This window comes from Dipodomys spectabilis, unplaced genomic scaffold (assembly GCF_019054845.1).
Source record: "Dipodomys spectabilis isolate Male_0828 unplaced genomic scaffold, ASM1905484v1 ptg000065l, whole genome shotgun sequence".
Taxonomy (NCBI): Eukaryota; Metazoa; Chordata; class Mammalia; order Rodentia; family Heteromyidae; genus Dipodomys; species Dipodomys spectabilis.
In genome coordinates, this window is record NW_024870742.1 from 1,587,458 (window position 1) to 1,588,563 (window position 1,106).

Sequence of the window (1,106 nt, forward strand, 5' to 3'; positions counted from 1 at the left end):
TTATTAAATTATGTCTCCATTTAATGAAGTATCAAGGTTTAATACTTATAAAAGCATTAATTAAAAATGAATCAATATCCTTCCATTAGGGAAATCATAACATGGTGCTAGAATGGAAGATATAAATCCAATGATTTATGTGTGGCTTTCTAAAATAGAATCATGAATTAACTGCAAATTTAAATACTTTTATAACATTCCATTAGCATTCATGTAAATAGGAATGAGTTTGTCAGGATCTGCCTCCATTTGTGTGTGGCAGTCCTGGGGTTCGAACTCCAGGCCTGGGAAGTTTACTTCGAATGCAATCCATTGGAATGACACTGAAGATTTCAGATTGTCATGATTAAAAAGTAACAAGAAGAAGCAAAGAAAGCCAGGTGTCAGTGGCTCCTGTTTATAATCCTAGCTCCTCAGGAGGCTGAGATGTAGAGAATGCCAATTTGAATTCAGCCAGGGCAGGAAAGTCTGCAACACTCTTATTTCTAAGAGATCACAGGAAAATATCCCCAAGGGTTGGGGCTGTGGCTCAAGGGCAGAGTTCTAGTCTTGAGAAAGAGGAGATCAAGGATAGGGCCTAGGCTCATATTTCAACCTGAGACCTGCCAAAGAAAAAAAGAAGGCAGTAACTCCATGTCTCTGTGTATTTACGGATGATGTATGGATGATGGGCATTCATCAGGTTGCCCATGACCAGACCCCCAACATGTGAAAGCTGGGAAAAGCACTCAGAGAGTACTAAGTCTGAGCCAGTAGCTTGAACAAAGCATCCTTCTCTGCCATTTAATAACTGAAGCCCAGAAGGATTGCCTTGGCTGGTGTATGCAACGGGTTCATTATGTTCTGGCTGAGGTGTCCCATTGGGACATCTAGCAGCCAGCCACTGCCTCCAGGGAGACCACTTTTCCTAGGCTATAGGTATTGTGGAAGGTTCTGGCTCAATATTCCCTATCCCTGTATAGGACGTGAGCCTAGATCTCTGGGGCCTGGTGGCTATCAGTCATTCATCATTCCTCCTTGCCGAGTTTCACTCTGTTCCCAAATCCTGCAAAGATTTGAAATGCCCAGTGATTTCTGTGCTGAAAAGAGTATGCCAATAAATCACA